Source organism: Bactrocera oleae, chromosome 5, assembly GCF_042242935.1.
Source record: "Bactrocera oleae isolate idBacOlea1 chromosome 5, idBacOlea1, whole genome shotgun sequence".
NCBI classification, from domain to species: domain Eukaryota; kingdom Metazoa; phylum Arthropoda; class Insecta; order Diptera; family Tephritidae; genus Bactrocera; species Bactrocera oleae.
This window is the reverse complement of record NC_091539.1, coordinates 11285348-11291524: the sequence shown is the minus strand read 5'-3', so window position 1 is coordinate 11291524 and position 6177 is coordinate 11285348. Positions and strand designations below refer to the sequence as shown.

The window sequence follows — 6177 nt, the reverse complement described above, 5'->3', positions numbered from 1 at the left end:
ATTGTCCTCAGTTATGTTGTAAAACACACCTTTTGCGACCTCTAATCGACGTCATTTTTGCAAAAGATTGAATTCTTTTTGTACGAGTCTAACATTGACACGCTTCATAACCAAACTATTAAGCAAAGTGTGTGAAGCCGATTCGTAAGAGATTTTGAGATCTTCTGCTATTACTATGATACCTACAAGATGACTTTTAAGCACTGTTTCTTCAACTTGTTCAATGTTATTGTCAAGTTATCGATGACTTCACAACCTTCACCTTCATTGAATGTGCCACTCAAATACTAGTATTTGTGATGAAGTAGACTACCCAAAATACCTTATTCAACATTTTTCACGATTCCGTAGTTGTAATCTTGTTGTTGGAAGAAATCTGATTGAAATTAAGTGAGCAAGTTTTTCTGTCCACCATGTGATTTGGTGCTGTGGGAAATCGGTTCATAAAAGGCTTTAGCTTCGACTTTATACCATATAAATAATATAAATACGATATCTTTGGATAATTAAGTAAAGATACTTTTCTGATCACTATGAGGGTCGACAGGCTTCCAAAAAATAGTTTTTATTTTCCTCGTTGACATTATATCGTATACAATGGTTAATATCAGAGTTTTTTCCATCAAATTTTAGTGTTTCCCTGTAACCAAGATAGGTTAGTCTTAAAAACAGTCTACCATCGGTGCAGGTCCTCTCTTAGTCTCCATACAATCAATATAATGATTTTCAGCCCTCCAGTTGAATTTAGATCATAAATATCAATCAGTGTGTGATATATCTGCAGGAAGTTGTATCGGAATTCCATATTTTCTGAAGCATTCTTCAATGATAAAGTAATCTTCAAACCCTCCCACCTTCCTCTGAAAGTTCATTGCTATTACGGAAACTTTGATTATACAGTAATATTGAGTTATTTAGACCGAAGTGGGTTTTTTTTAACTTGTTTTTAATTTAAGCAATTTTTAAAATACGTGTGCGTTAATTTGTTTGAATGTACTTGATAATATTTAATTTTTTGCTAATTTGAAATAAAGTTATAAGAAAAGTAATGATATTAAGTTTCGCTCAATCATTTCCGCATTGAGTTTGCATTTAATAAAAAAGTAATGAAATATAAATCACACGAAACGAGACGATACTAAACTAGCAAAATAATCGTAGTTATGAAAATGTAAAGATTTTGTTAGTGTTTTAGTTATTCGTTTAAAAAATTTCTGACTTTTTACACTCTCTCAAATTAATGCCATTATCATTCGAACTAAATCTGCTTCTAAATACTTAATAGCACTTCATGCATGCTTGCATGCGGTTTATTTATAATTAATTTTGTATAAAAAAGTTGAAAATGGAATTAAGTACTTATACACAGGGTGCGAAAACTTTGAATCGAAATCGATGGATTTTGTCACTATCCGCATTCCAGAAGTCTCAAACTGTTTGTCAAAAGAACAACGCCCAACATTAAATCGCGCATTAAACTATGCGGTTTCAGTAAACAAATTTTCTGGTGTCAAAAAAAGACGACATTGACTGCTCATCCATACCTGCGCATTTGAGTCCAGCTACCTTCTGTTGATATTCTTATGCTAAAAGAAAAGTGTACTCGAGTAATCCTCGAACCATTGTTGCCGATATATCGACGACATAAATATCACACACCCTGTATATTTGTATATGTTTCAAAAACTGCTAGGGTGGAGTAATTTTAATATTAATATTGATTCAAACTCGAAAAAGATGCCAACAAAATATCAGAGAGAGACAATACTTATACACTAGCTCTGTATTGTACTATTTGAATACTCCTTCCCTTAATTTCGAATTTCAATTTGAGGATAGTTTTTATTATAAGTTCCTCCATACTCGCAATGTAATTATCACTTCTCTGCAAGCCTCTTTAAACAATTCTCTTTAATACTTTAAAGACTAGTTAAAAAAAGCTGTTAAAAAAATTATAATATTTGCACTACCCTAATGTAGTACGGAAAACGTTTACAATCCCTTATAAAAGCAACTCATCACTGTTGCTGTACATCAGTTTGTCATAAATCGTTCTAACAAAATGAAATTGAGTTTCTTTATTTTTCTAATAATAAGCGCACTCTTCGGCGCCATAATGGTGTGTCAATAAATCAAAATATATAAAATATTAATATAGAAAAACTTACAACTTATCATATACATGTATATACATTTTTGTATAACTTTCCAGGCTGTTCCAGGAGCACCAAGTGGCTCACCACCTAATGGTCCTCCACCAAATGGTCCGCCACCATCCGGCAGTAAGTGATTGTTTTGACTTAAGAACAAGATTTCAAATTAGGTTATGTATACACGCTGTGATTAGGATATACCCTTAATATTGCCGTTATACATTTTCGCGTCTCATTAGAGTCCTTTCTAGGGGTCTCATTGCTTCGAAACAAAGCTTAATGAACTTGCAAAGTTCCATGATTCTCTATAAAGCTTAATCTATACATATATACGCAGTTTCTGCACAAGTTTAAGCAAAAAACGAGATATATATTCTAAGTTTATAGCTGCCATACAAACTGAACAATCAGAAGCAAGTCCTTGCATGGGAAACTTTTTTATTTGACGTAATATCTTCACGAAATTTCGCGTGATTTTCTAAGGTAACAATATAATTCCCGAAGAAATTCTTTTGATCGGATGACTATAACATATAGCTGCCATACAAACTAAACGATCGGAATCAAGTGCTTGTATGGAAAACTCTTTCATTTGACGAGGTATCTTGACGAAATTTGGCATGAGTTATTTTCTAAGGCAAGAATATAATTTCGGAAAATTTTAGATCGGATCGCTATGTTATACAGCTATCATATAAACTGAACGATCGGAGTAAAGTGCCTGCTTGGAAAAAAATTTTATTTTTTATTGCCGATTCACGAAATTAGATCTGAATCAAGTTATTGTAAAGAACCGTTGTGCTAGTGATAATACCCCTAGTATTATAGCTTTGATGCAACCGCAGTTAACGTTTTTTCTTGTTATTATATTGAAAATAACATATTTTTCAATGAAAATGCTTTTAAAGCTTAATGTTAAAAAAAGCACACTAAACTTTCTCGTTTTGTATACTAAAAGCTTTCATTTTTAGATGAACTGTAAGTGCGGCCAGTTAACGGTGTAATTCAGAATTGCGAAAATTCAATCAATCTATATTTTGGTAGATTTTTATGAAAAGCTTTTTATGATACAAAAGCTTAATTATTATTAGCATACATCATGAAAAAAGTTTAGAAATTGAATTATTTTTGTAAATGTTCCGATTTTTTATCAACTATATATTTTATCAATATATTTATTTGCCAACACATCTCTTATAAAATCTTAAGCCAATATTACACTTTCGTGCACCTATTGATATACAAACATTTATTTTTTCTCCATTTTCTTATTTTACACTTATACAGCAGGACGCGGACCGCCATCAACCAATAACACGAGCTCGGGTTAGTTGAACTGCCTTCTACATACGAACAAAGCTTTGAACAACGGATTACCCTCTATGAATCAAATTTGATGTTAACTCTACAGATCTACAATTTTTGAAATATTATATTAATTCGTTTGTGTTTTTCTATCAAATTTCAAATTAAAATGCATTCAAAATTTACAAAAAATTTTATATATAAAAGAAAATTCAATTTTACCGACAGAAAGGTGTTCGGTAAAAACACTTATAATTTCATGTGCGCAATTCGTCTATTTCTTTATTTTTCCTTCGTTACGAGTATATGATATAGGTATGTACTTCCACCTCAGTCCACTCAATGCTTAGTTGGTGTTGTTGTTTAATTTTTTGCCAGCTGTTGTTATTGGCTTAATAAAACCATAAAGGTAAATTATTGTCTTTGCTGCATTTTATCTGCCGCAGTAATAAATTCCAACTTAATTATAAACATAAAATGCTTGGTTTTGTCGATGCATAAATATGACCACTTAATGTGGGTATGGCCGAGCACCGCGCAGTAAATTGTTATTATAATTTTTTGGGTTGCCAAACTCGCCTACAATTATGTTTGCAGGGGTCAAGCTACAGAATACTAAAAGCATGATAAAAAAACGACAAACTGCAGGATAATAAAAACTATTATTTAGAACTTCGGATATATATTTCAAAATCGCAATATTTATTATTTCTCCAAGTTCTCAAAGCAAAAATCTTAACTTCACAAATTCTTAAATCTAATTTGGGTATAATCTCAAACATCAAAAAAGTGCTCAGAGGTTCCTTTCGTACTCCATAGCTGAAATTTGACTTAGTGACTTCATATACTCTGCTTTTATCCACATAATTAAAATCTTGTCAGAAACCAGAGATGAGTTTTTTGATATTTTCTACGTCGGGAGTACCTTAGGTTCACTTCTCTTCGTGGATTCGGATGCTGAATTTATTAGCCTCGCGCGAGCTCTGCAACCGTTTGTCAGCACTTGTAGGATTGCGAAAGCCTTCTGGCCCAGAGTGGAATGTAAAAGGTCCATTGAAGCTCTTAGCAACTGAACACTGTCCCATTGGCACTCACGCGGAGAAGCTTAAGATTTTATAGAACACAACTTGCCTAAGTTGCAAGAGAAAAGATAAGGTAGAACCATCTTGACACTTTCTCCCCCACTGTTCAGCTTACACCAGACTCAGGTTGAAGCATTTCTGTTGTCACACATCTTACGAACACGGTGATTTGACTGGAATTGATATTAGCTGCTTCAATAAACTAGTGGCAGGTTCTAGGCGTTTTGTTGATATACGACGGTCTTTTGATTAATACCTGGGACATCTCGGTGAGCTGGTGTGAATAAAAAAAAGTCCAAACTGTTTTTTATTGGCCTCAAGGCGCTTTGTGGATATATAAGATTCAATTACAGTAATTCTCTTTTCCTGCCTGTAGGCCTATATGTAGTATTCTAAGTGCGATCACCATCTTAAGCATAAGCCCTTGAAGAAAAAAAAACAAGTTTTCGTCTTATTTTTGAAAGTTGGATTGATATTATGGTTGGAACCAAACTCGAATATGACACCGAAAAGTAAGTTTTATAGATTCTTGTTTCAGAGCTTATTTATGAGAGATTCTATTGATTACGTAGGAACCGTTAATGATGATAAAAGAGAGGGTCTTATTCTCGGATATCTAAATTTCTGCAAAATAATTGTAATTGAGTTTGTACAGCAGATAAGTCTGAAGAAAGCATTTTGTTCAACGTAGATCCAGACTTTCTAATTTATGAATTCAAATAGTGACTTTGACTTAATTCCACCGTTTGTAATTATGTCAAAATCTTGCGGCGAGTTCTTTTAAAATAAGTTGTTTATCATTATAGTGCATACACTAGTTCTTCAGCCGAATGTTTTACCTAAGACTTAAGGGGACCTAATAATACCATAAATAATTATGAAAAATATTTATTGGAATGCTTAGCAAAATTTATTGAACGAAAAAACTTTTAGGTCTCCCTCTATTGTTTACAGTTTTCAAGCAATATTTCCAGCAGCTCCTTATCAAATTCCGGCCAAATTATGTTTCCTTGCTCGTCGTCTCGAATCAATTGAATTTATACTGACCAACAGCTGGCGGACCACGGCACGGTGCTTGAGTTTAGGAGCAATTTTTAGATTGTTAGTTGTAAAACAGGAAAAAGTGTTTTTATAATTTAGAGAATGTGATACCTCCGCGTATATTCGGGGTGTTAGCTCCGCCATTCGGTGTTGACCCTGTTGAGGGTGATGAAGTGGTAGAGCGTGCTTGCGGGCGCGCGAGCTGCCAGTTATGAGATGAAATTATTCACAATGGAAATTCAATGTAAGGGATTTCAGCTCACTTACCACCAAACCACTGCTAAGCACCGTTAGCAGTACGAAGAGTAAAAAGAACTTCGACATTTTTGTAAATTAATGGAAAATTTTGTTGAGGATTGTTGATTTGCAGAGTGTTACTCGTAATGTGGTGTTGGCATTGACTACCTTGGCTTTTATAGTTCGAAGCCATTGAGTTGAATTGCAAAAGTTTCGGAAATTGTCGGCTCTTATTCATACGCCAATCCAATTCGCGCCATTCCGTTTTTTTGCCGTCGTTTGATAATTATTATAATTATATTTATTTTGCACTTGTTATTTCATGCATATTATTATTAGTATGTATAATTACAGTTATA

At 33.4% G+C, this 6177-nt stretch overlaps 1 non-coding gene across 1 annotated transcript; it reads left to right on the top strand.

Moving 5' to 3' along the window:
- Positions 1-2033: 2033 nt before the first annotated feature.
- LOC106615434 (uncharacterized) lies at positions 2034-3650 on the top strand. The gene is made up of 3 exons (XR_011396440.1): positions 2034-2119; positions 2213-2282; positions 3441-3650. It is a non-coding gene; the product is annotated as an uncharacterized protein (transcript).
- Positions 3651-6177: the final 2527 nt, after the last annotated feature.